This window comes from Nuphar pumila, chromosome 2, assembly GCF_984573655.1.
Source record: "Nuphar pumila chromosome 2, dmNupPumi1.hap1.1, whole genome shotgun sequence".
NCBI lineage: Eukaryota > Viridiplantae > Streptophyta > Magnoliopsida > Nymphaeales > Nymphaeaceae > Nuphar > Nuphar pumila.
Window position 1 is genome coordinate 69225210 of NC_143250.1, and position 15355 is coordinate 69240564.

General features: G+C 39.1%; 1 protein-coding gene across 1 annotated transcript in view; it reads right to left on the minus strand.

The window, feature by feature from the left end:
- LOC149845701 (uncharacterized) overlaps positions 1 to 8382 on the minus strand; it is a 42707-nt gene extending 34325 nt beyond the window's left edge. The window contains exon 1 of the mRNA XM_089989055.1: positions 8260 to 8382. The gene's annotated coding sequence lies outside the window, so the exon portion shown is untranslated. The remainder of the gene's footprint in view (positions 1 to 8259) is intronic.
- Positions 8383 to 15355: the final 6973 nt, after the last annotated feature.

The following is a 15355-nucleotide window of genomic DNA, read 5'->3' on the forward strand; positions in this document are numbered from 1 at the left end:
ACCGTGATTTCTACTGGGTCGTGAATTTTTTTTTCTCATGCTGTCGTGAGTTACAACATCTATCTATATGATTTCAGTAGCAACTCTCATGATTTACAGCTGTCGTAAGTTCAGCTTTTGTCGTGATTTCAGCACCTGTCGTGATTACCTGCTGGGTCGTGATTTTTTTGTCGTGATTTTTTTTTAAAGCTAAGTTAGGCTGACCCTCACCAGTTTTTATTCAACGTACCACTGAGTTTTGAACCTGCTATGTATCACCACAAGGAGACTGCATTGACAGCTCCTACCAACCATGCTGTCGTGATTTTTTTTGTGAAAGAAGCATGTTAGTTTCGGTTGTGCTCATGTCGTGGAAGCAGCAAGCGTGAGTCTCTGCTGTGTTGAAATCAGGTCTGATTGTAATTCCCTGTGTCGTTTGTGGGTGTCGAAAACAAAAAGGGGTAGTTGTTGATCTGTGTGTCGTGGTGAAGATCAAACTCAGTTGTTGATCTACATATTGGTTGCCGAAAAAAAAGGGGGAGAAAGAATCAGATCTGACTGATTTCAGATCTGATTATTTGGTGGATCGTGAGAGTAGTCTTTAACTATGTTATTGCTATTGTACATTCTTGGGAACGTGTGAAGGCAATGCTCGTGAAAGGTTGATCGCATGAAGGTGATTTCTGGATTTCCTTTTGGACAGATCGTCTCTAGAAGATCGGATCTACAAGTTGTGATGAATCCATGGGTTCCTGATCTGGTGAGTGGTATGGATGTTGCGCAGACGTCGTGAAGCAGAGTAACAATTTTTTTTTTGTGGACCTGCATAGTGTGGAGTTTTTTTTGTCGTGGTGGAGACAAATTAGTGTCATCAATCTGAAGACCTGTTCGTTTTTTAACTCATTCTTTTCTTTATGGCTCAAGTGGTTAAATCAGATGCGAATTGCTCCAATGATTATATAACTCTTAGTCGGGCTGAATATAACAAGCTTCTTGCTTTATGCTCATCCTCTTCGAAGTCTTCTGTTGCTAAGGTTGCGTGCTTGGCAGGTGATGGCCTATCTGGCCAAGGTGGTAAGTGGATCATTGATTCTGGAGCATCCAGACACTTGTGCGGAAATTCGAGTAACTTTTTAAGTTTAAATCCTGTAACCGATCAAAAAGGGGTAGTCCTTGCTGATGGCAGTTCTTCCCCAATTGTAGGGCAGGGAAACATGTCTATTTCTCCTACCCTTCAACTGTCAAATGTTCTTCATGCTCCTTCTTTTCCACAGAATCTATTATCTGTCAGTAGAATGACAAAAGAGCTGAATTGTAGGGTAATTTTTTATCCTATGGGTTGCACTTTTCAAGACTTGCTTACGGGGAAGAGGATCGGTGGCGGCTATGAGGAAGGTGGTGTGTATTATCTACATCAACCAGTGGGTTCTGTCTATTCTACTGTTACGTCTTCCTCGAGTCCTTTGTTATGGCATCATCGTCTGGGTCATCTTCCACTGTCAAAACTTCGTCGAGTCATTCCTCATATACCTCCCTCAGTTTCTTTTCAATGCGAAACATGTCAATTGGGAAAACATTGTCGAAGCTCTTTTCCCTCTAGTCAAAGTCCATCGAGTCAGAGATTGTTTGATCTTCTTCATGTCGATGTATGGGGTCCGAGTAGGATTCCTAGTAGGTCTCAGTGTCGTTATTATTTGGTCATTGTTGATGACTTCTCAAGGTTATCATGGGTGTTCTTGTTGAAAGATCGGTCTCAAGGCCCTGTCATTCTTAAATCTTTGATTGTTGAAATAAAAACTCAATTTGACATGTGTGTTAGAATTGTTCGCACTGATAATGCTCTTGAGTTCAAATCCAAAGACTTGCTTCAATTCTATTCTGATAAAGGGACTCAACATCAATTTACATGTCCTCATACATCCCAACAAAATGGTGTGGCTGAGAGAAAACATAGACAAATTCTCAATGTTGCTCGGTGCCTAATGATTCAATCCAATATGCCTGCATCATACTGGGGAGATGCAGTTTTGACTGTTGGTTTTCTTATAAACCGCATGCCTTCAAGTTCTGTAGACGAACAGATCCCAATCCAAATTCTTCATCCTGAGGTTCCTCTTTTTCCTATCCCCCCTAAAGTTTTTGGATGTGTGTGCTTTGTGCATAAGCTGGGTCCTGATCGAGATAAACTTGTTTCACAGTCTATTAAATGTGTTTTCCTTGGGTATCCTAAGAATCAAAAAGGATATTGTTGCTATGACCCTATATCCCATAAAGAGTATGTCAGTGCGGATGTTACCTTCTTTGAGTCTACTCCATATTTCTCGAGTACTACTCCAAGGTTACATGAGAGTCAGGGTGATGTCTTTCCTCTGCCAATTCCTCCTTTTCCTTTAGAGTCGTTCACTCCACAGCCTGGGGCTCCATCCTCTAGGGAGTCTCGATACAGAAACCCTCCTATAGTGTATACTCACAGGTTACCACCTACCTCCATGCCTCCATTATCTCCTTCTCCTGAGGCAAGTACATCTGAGCATACTGAAGTTTCTGCTCTTGATAAGGATCTTCCTATTGCTCTGCGAAAAGGAAAAAGACAGTGCACCCTTCATCCCATTTCTCAGTTTGTTTCTGAAGTTAATCTTGGGGCATCCATGAAGAATTTTATCTCGGCTTTGTCTGCCTCTTCTGTTCTGCTTCATCACATTCAGGCTCTATTCGACCCCAAATGGATGCAGGCTATGCAGGATGAGATGGATGCCCTATGCTCTAGGGGCACTTGGGACTTGGTTGATCCTCCAACTGATGCAGATATTGTTGGCTGCAAATGGGTATATACCATTAAATATAACTCGGATGGGTCAATTGAACGATACAAAGCCCGATTGGTTGCAAAAGGCTATACTCAGACTTATGGTGTTGACTTTTTTGAAACTTTTTCCCCAGTCGCTCGTCTTGGAACTATTCATCTTGTTCTCTCTGTTGCAGTGCACTATGGATGGCCCTTGTCTCAGTTGGATGTCAAGAATGCATTTTTGTATGGAGATTTACATGAAACAGTCTATATGCAACAACCCCCAGGCTTTGAGGTTCAGGGGGAGTGTCAGAAAGTGTGCAAGTTGAAGAAGGCTATTTATGGCCTGAAGCAGAGTCCTCGAGCATGGTTTCAAAAATTATTTGAGGTAATGTCGGAGTTTGGATTTGTCAGTTCAGCCTCAGACCACTCCTTGTTTATCAAGCAAACTAGTGCTGGAATTGTTGTTATGGTGGTATATGTCGATGACATCATATTAACAAGAAGCAGTGCCCAAGATATTTCCGCAACAAAGAATCATCTTCAGAAACACTTTGTTACTAAAGATCTTGGTTCCCTTCGATATTTTTTTGGGTATTGAGGCTGCAAGAAACAAAGAGGGCTTAGTTTTGTCACAAAGAAAGTATGTGATGGACCTATTAAAAGAGACTGGAATGCTAGGAGCGAAGCCAGCTAACATTCCTATGGATCCTAAAACTCATATGTTTGATGAGAAATCTGAATATGTGGATAGTACTAGTTTTAGATCCTTGGTGGGTAAGTTGTTATATGTGACTGTTACTAGACCTGACATTTCATTAGCCGTGAGTAAAATTAGTCAATTCATGGATAAACCTACCAAAGCTCACTGGGATGCAGCTATGATGGTTCTCAGGTACTTAAAATCATCTCCTGGTAAAGGACTGTTGTTTAAACAAAATCCTTTCTTGGACGTTGTTGCTTACACTGACGCAGATTATGCGGAGTCTATCGAAGATAGAAAATCAACAACTGGATTTTGTGTTTTTGTGGGAGGAAATCTTGTTACCTGGAGGAGTAAGAAACAAACTGTTGTAGCCAGGTCGAGTGCTGAATCAGAATACATAGCTATGGCTCAGACCGCAGCTGAGATCATGTGGGTAAAATCAGTTTTGACCGAACTTCAGGTGAAAGTATCCCTATCTATGGTGATGGTGTGTGACAATAGGGTTGCTACATATATTGCCAACAACCCAGTTTTTCATGAAAGGACTAAACATATTGAAGTTGACTGTCACTATGTACGTGACTTGATTCAGACTGGTTATATTTGCACAGATCATGTATCTTCCGAAGATCAAGTTGTTGATGTCTTTACCAAGGCCCTTGCGAGGCCTAGTTTCTTCCATTGTTGTGACAAGCTGAGCATGATCGATATCTATGCTTCAGCTTGAGGGAGAGTGTTGAGAATAGGTGGTTTTAAGTTTAAGCCTTATTAAATTAGAGGTGATTTGAAATTTTATTAAATAATGGACTTAGATGTAATTTCTTCCTTTTGGCTTATCTCTATTTAACATAGAGAGTAGCTGCCCTAATCAAATATGAAGTTTACTTTCTGTGCAGCCGTCTCTCTCTCTCTCTCTCTCTCTCTCTCTCTCTCTCTACCCAAGGTTCGGTGCTTCTCATCCATCCTTCAACATACATGAAATAGGGCACGACTTCCTATGAGAAGAAGTCCCCCTTTGCTGCCGCAACTCTCTCTCTCATTCCTCACCCTTACTTTCTGCGTAGATGAATCAGGTGGGAAATTCTTACAATTATCACCACATATAGAATTTTAGGGAAAGGGAATACAATCCCTGGTTTTGTTTCTAACCTAGCGAGTGGATTCAAAATAGCAGGTGTTCTTGTTCTCAGGCAATTGATAGCAGGATTTTCAGCTACATTTTTGCTTGTGACAAATATCAGACACTTAATTTCCCATTTTAGTATTTTTGTAGGGTTTTTTGAAGCTCAGTTTTCTTTTCTTAGGTTTTGGATGTTTATAATTGCCTATTCAACGGTGCAGTGCAACCATATTGCACCACTTAAAACCACAATTAATATAATAATAGCAGAACTCTAAGCAATTCGAATCAGGTACTAGCCTAGCAAATGTTCTGGACATTTTTTCATTTAAATTATGCAAATGACTAAAATGTGATGGACCTCCACCAAAACAAATGCCCCAAAGAAATAACTAACGAAACAAGCACGCAAAATGTAAAACAAAATTGTGCCAATCCATGAGATGCCCCTTTCAAGAATTTCATCAAACAGTTAACATGCAACTTCACATTTTTCAAAAAACCCATCAAGAAGAATCACATCATTCATCAAATGATGGATCCTCCATATTCCCAATGTTAATCCATCCACCACCAATGGCAATAGGACATACAACTTGTGTTGTGATCCAATGTTGTGAAAAGCGTTGAGGCGTACCAAGGCGCTTCACCAAAACATAAAGCGAGGACTAAGCCTCAAAATTATTTTTTTTTTAACTTTTTAAAAACTTTAAAAATATATAATAATACAAATAATTAAAGAAAAGATTTATTGATGAAGCAACAAACAATAAGACATAGGAAATATAAAGTTTTAACTTCTAAACAAACATCAAGCTAATTTTTCAAGCACTAGAACACATGTAATCAGTGTTATCAAAAACTCGCCTGAGGCGAAAAAAAAAAGGAAGGAGGAGGAGAAGAAGAAGAAGAAGAATTTTTATTTACTTTTTATTAGTTTCTTTACTTTTTATATGTTAATCTCTATCATATTTTTTAGTACTTATTTGAGATTTTCTATTGCTTATTGGTTGTTGCTTAGGACATTATATTTTTCAATTATATAAATAGTTTTCCAGTTATGTAATCAATTTCTTAGTTACTTTTATATGTTAATCTCTTATTTTTTAGTACTTATTTGAGATTTTTTATTTCTTATTGGTTGTTACTTCATCAATAAAGCATTTCTTTATTTATTTATATTTTTAGATATTTTTTATAATTTTTTTAAAGTTTTCAAAAAAAATGAGGCTTACACTTTACGCCTTGCCTCAATTTTTGGTGAAGCACCTCGCTACGCCTCAACCAGTGTCATCAAAAACGCACCTTGAGGCGCAAAAGGCACACCTCGCCATAAGGCGAGTTTTCCAGTTATGTAATCAGTTTCTTAGTTACTTTGAATTAATTAGATTATTTTACTTTTATTTTTAATTAGTAAGCTTTTAATTAGTTTTTAATTAGTTTATTTTGCTTTTTATATGTTAATCTCATATTTTTAGTACTTATTTGAGATTTTCTATTGGTTATTGGTTGTTGCTTGCTTTATAGGACATTATATTTTTCAATTATATAATTAGTTTTCAAGTTATGTAATCAATCTCTTTATTACTTTGAATTAATTAGATTATTTTACTTTTATTTTTAATCAATAAGCTTTTAATTAGTTTTAAATTAGTTTATTTTGCTTTTTATATGTTAATCTCATATTTTTTAGTACTTATTTGAGATTTTCTATTGCTTATTGGTTGTTGCTTTATAGGACATTATATTTTTTAATTATATAATTAGTTTTCCAGTTATGTAATTAGTTTTTTAGTTAATTTATGTTAATCTTATATTTTTTAGTACTGATTTGAGATTTTCTATTTCTTATTAGTTGTTACTTCATAACTAAAGTATTTCTTTATTTATTTGTATTTTTAGATTTTTTTATAATTTTTTTTAAGTTTTAAAAAAAATTGATGCTTACACCACACCTTAGTTTTTTGTGGAGAGCCTCGCTACGCCTCAACGCTTTTCACAACACTGACCTCAATGCTTTTCATAACACTGCATGTAATAATGTATATTTAATTATCTATACTTACACTCACCAAGAAAAAAAGGTTAAACTTATTTTAGTTTTCATGATCTAATGACATGAACAGTCACAAATTCATGTAGACTAACTTTATATACAAAATTACAAACCTACGCATACACAATGGATGACATATACATACCAAGGTTGACTGACTAGGAAGCAGAAGTGAGAAGGGATGCATTTTAAAATGTATAGGAAGCGGGAAGCGAGGAATAAAAAAACAATATAAGAATTGAATGAGAATCAAAATGGAACGCAAATAAAAACTAAAATAAAAGTGACTATTCTTAAATTTCATGATTTTTTAGTGTAAATTAAAGTTTTTAATAAAATCTAAAACTGATGACTGCCAATTTAGAGAAAGCACGTGGAAGTGAGTGAGAAGCGTGAGAGGAAACACATAAAAAACATTAAAAGTAGAGTGAGATAACATATAAGAAGAATAGATTAAGTGTGTGGAAAGCATAGGAGAAGTGTGGGGGAATCAAGTTTCGGAAGTCAAAAGTATCGGCCTTTCCAAGCGAGCTTCCCACCTATCTAAGAAGCTTACACAATCCTATCTAAGAAGCTTCGGGTAACTCTGGTACATACACAATCTTTATAAAGAGAAGTATGGTCCTTCATGAAATTAGCATGCATGAAATGACACGAGCAAATATTTTCATTTTAACTTTTCTACTTATCATCAAAAGGTGGGTGTGTGAGTAGGTGGGTGTGAGAGTAGGTGGGTGTGTGAGTAGGTGGGTGTGCGTGTGTGTGTGTGCACGCACAAATATAATTATAAAAGTATCATGTATGTGTATTGTGTACTAATTCAGAACTCATGGAATGGTTGGAAAACATGGAACCTCCATGTTTTTCATTGTTATGGTACATCTTCATATAAGATAATCATTTCATGCTTACACAATAGAGTAGTTTTGCACTTTTAATTTTTAAAAAAGAACCTGGCATCACCTTGGCAACACTAGGCCAATTGACACGAGAGGGTGTTGCGTGTTCTCCCCGGAACACGCACTGTAGCTACAGTTCGTGTTCCGGGGGGGAACATATAACCTGCCCCCAATTGACACCATCATGTATGCCAGACACCTGAACTTTTGACAACCTTGAGATAAATCGGTGTCAGCTAAAAATTCTGGAAATGGCTCAACTAGTTTTCAATGTTTCACAGCATGTTATGTAAATCAGACCCTACAAACATTACATCTATAGTTTATGTAGTGAAAAACATGCATTATATTAGAATTTGTATTTACACAGGTTTTTTTACATCAATGTCTCATACTCCATCAAATTCTACAACAAAATCAGGTTTTTTCATAAAAATAATCTGATCCAAAGCATGACAACCTGAAACACCAATTAATTACAGTCATCAAGAAGGAGGAAGAGGGGGAAAGAAGAAGGAACAGAGGAAGCAAGAGGAGCAGGGAAGAAGAAGAAGAAAAAAGGATCAGGGAAGAAGAAGAAGCAGAGGAAGGGAAGAAGAAGAACGGAAGAAGGAAGAAGGAAGAAGAGAAAGAGGAGGAGGGAAGAAGAAGAACAGAAGAAGAAGGAGAAGAAGAAGAACAGAAGAAGAGACGACGAGAGAGAGTACGTACCTGAGTGAGAGAGAGAGAGAGTGCGCTCAGCCGCTCCTCTCCTCTTCTTCTTCTTTCGGCAGAGAGAGACGCCGCTGGTGGTGGGGAGGAAAGAGGAGGAGAGCCCTAAGGTCGGGCCTTCCCTTTTGTTTGTAATTTTTTTCTTTTAAAATTGATTTTCGGTCAAATTTTGGATTTTGACCTCATTTGAGTCCGGGTGCACAGCTCGGGCTCGACTCGTTTAAGCCCGGCTCGAACTCGTTGGAAATGATAAATGAGTCTAGCTTGAACAATGGTTCAGGCTCGGTACACATAAACGAGCCGAGCTTGAACCCGTCCGTCTCGAATAAGCTCGGCCCGATTAGGCTCGCTTCACATTGCTCATTCTATTAACACAAAGAGAAGTCTTAATGGGCAACTCATTGGTCACCTTTGGAAGGGACACGAGTTCAAATCGTTACATCTCTTTTCGAAAAGGCATTTTACGTCATTTTCAAGAAAAATAAGAATATTTTTAAATTAAAGATTTTCAGCCTGGTCGAGCCATGGTTGTTGAAGCTCGGCTTGAGCTCGAGCCAAGCTTGAACAATCTGTTTTCTTCAGGTGTCGAGCCAGCTCAAGCTTGGCTCAAACCCAGCTCGTGTGCATCCCTACATTTGACCATGGCAAATTGAGGCGTGTCACATAGGTGCGCCTCGCCACGAGGTGTGTGTCTCAAGACACGCCTCAAGGCAAAAAGCCCCTCAGCCTTGTTCCAGGGGTGCTTTTTGTGCCTTGAGGCTCACTTTCAACAACATTGGTATGCAGTATAAATGCAAATATTGCAATAAAATAGTTATTTTCGTCACCACAATAATCATTTTGAAAATATTTGTGATATATTGACCCTCTTAAACAATGACAGAATACCGTGTGTGTGTGTGTGTGTGTTCCACAATACCTTCAAATTATGACCAATATTTGTCACATTGATGGTGGGGATTAACTCGAATTTTATAGACTATTGTTCAAGGTTCTTAATCAATGGCTCGGGTTTCACCCCCACCTTTCTTAAGGCCATAGGCAATTGGAGACCATTGATCTTGCTTTACATCAGTGTGTCAAAACATATTTAAGTGGATTTCTGTCAAATACTATTAGATCCAAGGGAATTGGGAAATCCAAATTGGACATGCTTGCACCATTGTAGACATTAAAAGAGATTTCACTCTTAGTGCCTAATACTTTATTAAATGGCATTGGGACATAACATGTTTTGATTCTATCTACTAGAAAAAAAGAGTGTCTGCTATGTCCACAGAATGTTGTTTTCTAAAATATTATGATCATCAAAAGAGTAGAAGTTATGGCCCATAAGAAGATTCATGTGTCAATGCATATAGTTTTTCCTTTTTTTTCTTCTTTTAATTTCTCCAATGAATGAAGAATCAAAGCTATTTCTTTTTTCAATGTTGCCCCACATAAGTATAGCGCTCCTTATATCATATCTGACCACCTCCTATACAAGCATATATTTTTTTATTACCCAAAGAAACTGCATTGACACGAAGGCCTGGTCGCACTGTTTCAGTCTGTCATACCTATGATCATCGTGTCGGCAACGTAAAACTTTGAGGCTAATACCCCTGCCCCTGGGGCCTATGTTACGTGTTGGCTTGAGCAAAGGGGTGCTCATGGGAATCGAACCTTGACTGCCAGTGTAGCAGCCAAGCCCTCCACCCCACTATGCCAACCTCCTTAAGGCTAAAATGAATACACTAATCAAATTTAGTTTTCAAAAAATAACACGTTTTTTGAAAGACCTTGAAATTTAAAAAATTTGTCTCCTATCTAAAATCACAAATACTATTATTTTTATGACCTTTTTAGCCTTTGTACCTATCATTTTTTGTGTTAATTTCTTTCGTATGTGAATTTCTGTAAGACCCGCAATTTTTCAGAAAATATCTGAATAAAATTCATGAGGCATGTACCGGTAAAAATAGCATTTTTCTCAGAATGCGAAACGAATCAATTCCTGCGAGCCAGTTATACTTAGGATATTCGTCGAATCGCGAATATATGCTCAAACACTCTGGAAGCCATAACTTCCTACCTGAATGAAATCAAAGGATTCCTGCGAGACAACTTTCTTAGTTACGTCAATACGAAGGGAATGGCGTACTCAGAATTTTTCGGAAAAAAAATCGCCGGAAACCCGAAATTCTTGCGGGACCCACAGAAATATTGGTGGGACCCACAAAATATCCCATGGAAATATCTAGGTGGGCCCCATACCAAGGAACCTCTTGGAATTAAAAAGAAGCCAAGAGGGTAGAAGGGGCATGGAAAAACCCAAGAGGAGGTGGGCTTGGGCTATAAATAGCCCTCCCCACTCTCTCTCTTCTCATAAAAATCGACCCCCCTCTCTCTCTTGCCTTCTCTCTCTCTCCTAAACCTCCCCTACCTAGCCTAGCCCACCTGAGCCCACCTGACCTGGTCTGAGCCTGCCTGACTTAGCCTGAGCCTGCCTGACCTGGTCCTAACCCACCTGACCTAGGTCTGAACCCACTTGACCTGGTTCAAACCCAGTTGACTTGACTTGAACCTAGTTGGGTTTAAAGTCAAAGTCAAAGTCCTTTTTGGTCCAGATTCCGGTTTGGATTTCTGAACCCAGACTTAGCCTACTTGAGCTGAGTTCGAACCTGCTGAACCCAGTTGACTTGGATCGAACCCTGTTTGGTTCAAACCACTTAGGTTGAGTAGCTTGACCTGCTCTACCTCTTTCTCAACTAAGTCAGCTTCATCTGACTTAGTCTGACCTCTCGAAGGAAGGCTCGAAGCCAAAGAAGCAACCCGAAGCCGTTTCTTCCACGACTTGAAGTAAGTTCGCTTCGTTGATCCATCTCTCTCAAGTTTTTGATTGTTTGTATATAGAATATACTTTCTGAAGTAGTATCTTGCTTTAGTTCTTGATTGAGCCCTTTTTGGACACTTCGGTGTTCACCCGCTCGTCTCGTAACTATCGTCGGATATATCTATGTTCAAACACGCAGTATATGCGTTTTTAAAATGGTATCTCGCCCTAGTTCTTGGTTGAGCCCTTCAGAACACTTCGGTGTTCACCCGCTCGCCTCGTAACTATCGTTGGATACGGATCTAGGTGTATATCTGCTGATTCTGCCGACGCGTCCTATATCGCACAGGCTATGTAATTTACCTTTGTCGTCGCGTCGTATGATGTCAAGGCTCCCTGTTTTCTGCACTTCCGATTACTGCACTTCCGATTATGCATTTACTTACGCCGTCGCATCGAACGATGCCAAGGCTCCTGCTTTCTGCAATGTATTTACTTACGCCGTCGCGTCGAACGATGCCAAGGCTTCTACTTTGTTATATATGTAGAATATTTCGTTCAGTTACACACCCTGAACAATAGTATATGCATTTCTTTACGCCGCCGCTGTATAAAGCATAGGCTTCTGCTTATACTACATATATGGCGCATAAATGAGCGTTCAAATGGAGATCAACTCCAAATCGCCCATGCGATTCCATGACCGCTCCTCGTTCAAGATTATGCTTGACGAATGAAGCCCCTATTGAAAAGGCTTCGCTTTTTGGCAAAATGCTCTTTACGTAAAGACTAAGTCAATTACGTATGGCCTGACTATGGCCAAGGGTTCCTGCAACCTTGATGGATGCAAAGTACGCACAATGGTGCGCATCCATTTCCCGAATTAAGCGTGGCGATTTCCTACCAAAGAGGGGAGATGCCGCTGAAATGGATAAAAGAAACGCACGCTTTCTCCGTAAAAGAGAGGAAGTGCTGCTGAAATTTCTGAAGAAGCTAAGAATAGCTCAGAAAGAACGTAGCAGGATACTCTGACCTATAGCAGAGTGCTACCCAGTTCATGGTTTACCCTCTACAACGTAGAAGGGTTCGTCACACCACTGCCAGTAGAGCAGGGGAGGTACTGACGAAATGGTCGGCAGAAGAGCTGTTGGAACCAATGGAACGGCATAATGATGTCCGTTGATGGAACGATGCCAGATCGACTCGTATCCTTGTGCCTGCAAGGGCACCTTGCTCGTAAGGGCCGCTGAGCCGGAGTAGAGGTTGCGCCTTGGCTAGGTTTGGACTCGTTGCGTAAAAATACGCCGAGTAGCCAATCTATTTAGATCGAGTCATATGCATGCTCATTGAGAACGGTTACGCAACCAGACTCGTAAGGGCCGAAGAGCCAGAGTGTGTTGTTTTCACCCAAAGAGGTGTGATGCTCGTGGTGGCCGAAGTGCCAAGAGCGGTGTTCTGCATGCATATGAATAAGACTTAAGGTCGCACATACCCCGTAGTTGAAAATCGTGTTAGGGGTACCCCCTCAGTAATGACTGTGTTGGGGCGGACTGAATAGGGTCGGGTACATACTCCCGTAGTGCTAAAAGCACGGGCTGCCTAAATGGCATGCAGATTCTGTCCAAGTAATTGTAAGACTGGCAGACCCCTTCAGGAATTATGTTCACTGTGGAATGACAGTGATGGTACAGCCTTGAGTGACACGTATTTTACTTTGGACCTGATAGAGTTCACAATAGCCTCAGTCACTCATGGGTTTTGGGGTCGTGGTTATCCTTAAGATCTAAGGATTGAACCCAACTACTGCAAGTAGAGGATGCATCTGAATATGGGCCTAGTAGGATTCTCCCAGTTGAAACACACTGCCCTACTATGGATAGGGTCAACAGGCCTCTGGGGTATCTAAAATACATAGAATAATCAACCCCTAGAACGTCGCGTTGATGCCCGAACAATAGCTCTACCTGCGTACCAAAGGTGGGAGCGGTTAATTATCGAAACAATGCATTAGCTTAGGTTCAGCGATGCTTGAATGTATGCGTGGATGGCCGTTGTTGAGTCAGTCCTGCATAACCTTTGTGAAGATGTCATGTTCGGTATACTACTGGACCGACTGGGCAAAGACCCGTGTTGTATCCGCACGACTAAGCGAAGCTCGAGGAGTTGTCCTTAGATGCGTGGGATACGGATGTGCCAAGTATGAAGACTTGAGCTAGACATCACTTTGAGACCCGGAAGAGGTCATGGCTAAGTCGTGGAGACTTAAGCGGCTATTCAAATCACAGCCCCAAAAAGGCTTGCTCTAAGTCATGAAGACTCGAGCGGATGTTCAACTCATAGCCCTACGGAGGCTCTTGCGATATACGCTAAGTCTTGAAGGCTTGAGCATCGTTATTGCGCATTGCGACCCTGAGTGGTCATTATTGTACTTGAGTTGAATGGTTACATAATTGCATGCTTACCAGACCATCAGTGGTTCTGACCCCGTTTTATGGGGATTTCAGGTGTTGTACCTGCGTGGCGATATGCGGAGCAAGGCGGCATCGAGTTCCAGGGTTTCTCTAGACAGAGTTGTACTGCTTCCTTTTTATTGAACCTTCACTGCTTTTCTAAGCAGTAGTGTTGTAATAAACATATGTTTTCGATAAAATGGAACACTTTGGCGGTCAATGAGTTGCTTGGCCACATACCTGCAACGTGCTCAGATTTTTCTAAAACCGACGACTCATTATCGTCTTATTCCGCTGCTAAAAGCTTTTCTAAGTTCCGCTGCAAAGAAAAGAAAAAAAAAGAGAAATTCATGAAAATTTTAACTTAGCTTTGTTTTGGAAATCCGGGGCGTTACAATTTCTTTCATCTCCACCAAAAATGCCTTAGTCGTTGCCATCATCAGCCTCAGCCAATGCATAATTTACATCACCGTATCAAAAACCCGTCTTCGATGGATCCCCTGGTGGTGCAGATATGGTGGATTCCATTGTAACTAGTGGATCCACCACTTGGTGGCGGAGAATGACCTAGGTTTTTTTATAGAAACTCGAACCTCGAAGCCTCGCAAATACCTGAGTTACCACGCATTAAAAATTTACCAAATTCACATAAAATAAGTATGAGCTAATTTTCTTTTAAACTCAAACTGACAAACATCGCAAATACTTGAGTTACCTCACATAAAAAATATAATAACGTCACATAAAAAATCTATGATTTTTTTAACTAGAACTGACAAACCTCGTAAATACTTTAGTTACCCCACATAAAAAAGTATAATAACATTGCATAAAAAATCTATAATATTTTTTTTTAACTCGAACGGACAAATCTCATAAATACTTGAGTTACCTCGCATATAAAATGAAATAATGTCACATAAAAAATCTGTGATTTTTTCCAACTCGAACTGACAAACCTTACAGATACTTGAGTTACCTCGCATAAAAAATTTATAGATTTTTTTAACTTAAATTGACAAACCTCACAAATACTTTAATTACCTCGCATAAAAAATGTAATAACGCCATATAAAAAAATCTGTAATTTTTTTTAACTCAAACTGACAAACTTCGGAAATACTTGAGTTACATCGCATAAACAATTTATGAAATTTGCATAAAATAAGTGTGAGAGAACTTTCTTTTAAACTTCTGAACTTTCAAACATCAAAAATACCTAAGTTACCTCGCATAAATTTTTTTAAAATTGGCATAAAAAATTTGTGAAAAATCTTTTAAACTTGAATTAACAAAGTACGCAAATACATGAGTTACTTCACATAAATATATAATAACATCACATAAAAAATCTGTAATTTTTTTTTTAACTTGAACCTCCAAATTGCGCAAATACCTGAGTTGCTTTGCATAAAAAATTCAGAAATATGCATAAAAAGTTATGAATTTCTTTTAAACTATAACCTTCAAACATCGCAAATAGTTGAGTTACCTCACATAAAAAAATTACTAAATTTGCATAAAATATTTGTGAGCGAACTTTCTTTTAAACTTGAACCTCTAAACCTCGCAAATACCTAACTTACTTCGCATAAAAATATAGGTAATTCACATAAAAAGTATTGAAACTCTCTTTTAAACTCTAACTAACTCTTGGGTTCCTCCGTGTTTTATAAATAGTAACGACCAAAACATCGCATATTTCAGGGCTCGCATTCTAGCGATATTCTTGCATAATCTAGGGTTTTCTTTGTGATCTCCAAAATAATATGGCAGTTATTTTTGGCATTTCAATGGCCTTTTTTGGGAGTTATGGCAACTAAGAACCTTG